The sequence below is a fragment of the Ochotona princeps genome, chromosome 13 (genome assembly GCF_030435755.1).
Source record: "Ochotona princeps isolate mOchPri1 chromosome 13, mOchPri1.hap1, whole genome shotgun sequence".
NCBI lineage: Eukaryota > Metazoa > Chordata > Mammalia > Lagomorpha > Ochotonidae > Ochotona > Ochotona princeps.
In genome coordinates this window covers 17816573-17817867 of record NC_080844.1, presented here as the reverse complement: position 1 = coordinate 17817867, position 1295 = coordinate 17816573, and the positions used below count along the sequence as shown (strand labels likewise).

The following is a 1295-nucleotide window of genomic DNA, read 5'->3' as shown; positions in this document are numbered from 1 at the left end:
CCTGACAGTGTAATTTTTAAAGAAATCTGATTCCATTTACAAGATGTTGTATCATAAAAATCAAATCATGAAATCAAATGTGTTCATTTGGTATATCTGTTCTTCACTTGTGTCTGGGGGTGAAGGGGGAGGGAGTTGTATGCCAGAAATGGCTTTTCTTTCTCTGTATCAGAGGCATCATTCTGTGTCTTACAGGTATCACACCATTTATGTGGGTTGATTATTTTCCATCAATTCTACCCCATCAAGAGACCAAATAAATGAATTTTTGAAATTTCATTCTTCAGTCTTGGGAGGTTTTCTGATTTTGTTTCTTGTTTTTCACGTCAAATAGAAGTTTCATTACTCTCCTAGCAGCCTTTTATGCTTTCTTGCTGGATGCCTTTGGAGCAGTGCTTACTGGGCTGGAGTTATCTGGCCCTTCTTAGCTTTAGCAGGTGCTGCCTTCTGGCCTGGGACCTTCTTGCCTGCAGCGGTAGCCTTTTTTGCTGAAACCTTAGCAGCTGCTGCAGCCATAGCACCCTCAGAGCAGGTGATTTGGGAGATGCTTTCTGCAGAACTGTCCTTTGAAGCTTCTTACCTTCATTCTTGTTTATTCTGTTCCTCATTTTCTTTGCCTTCATGATTTTAAAGCCATCAAAATCAATCATCTTTGCTTCCCTTTCTTTGGCTTCAATCTTCTTGGCCCATTTTGTGGCTGCCCATTTTGTTCTGATATCTGTTTCCTCCCAAGCTTTTTGCACATACTTCTGGTGGGCACTGTGTGGAAACTTAAGAATGTAGTCAGTCAGCTGCAGGTGTGGCCTGTCTTCTGCTGCATGCGACAGGTCCATCCACCAAAGCCCTTTTCTGATCAGTGACATCTACAGTGGCGATCAGATTCCCGTGGGCCACAAGGCCACCCTCCAGGAAGCACCTGGACACCATGTCCTTAGTGTTGAGCAAGAGGGAGGAGACCTGCCATTCCCCTGTGCATGTGTCTTTTTTTTTTTAAGATTTTAAAATTTTTATTGGAAAGGCAGATTTACAGAGGGAAGGAGCGACAGGAAGATCTTCTGTCCACTGGTTCATTCCCAGAGTGGCCAGAACTGAGCCAATCTGAAGCCAGGAGCTTCTTCCAGGTCTTCCACATGGGTGCAGGGCCCCAAGGCCATCTTCGACTGCTTTCTAGGCCACAAGCAGGGAGCTGGATGGGAAGCGGAGCAGCCAGGATAGGAACTGGCACCCATATGGCATCCTGGCATATGCTAGGTGAGGATTTAGCCACTAGGCTATCTCACCAGGCCCAGGTGTTT

The 1295-nt window shown here is 45.5% G+C and overlaps 1 pseudogene; it reads right to left on the bottom strand.

Moving 5' to 3' along the window:
- Nucleotides 1–361: 361 nt before the first annotated feature.
- LOC101530686 (large ribosomal subunit protein eL14-like) lies at nt 362–927 on the bottom strand (annotated as a pseudogene).
- Nucleotides 928–1295: the final 368 nt, after the last annotated feature.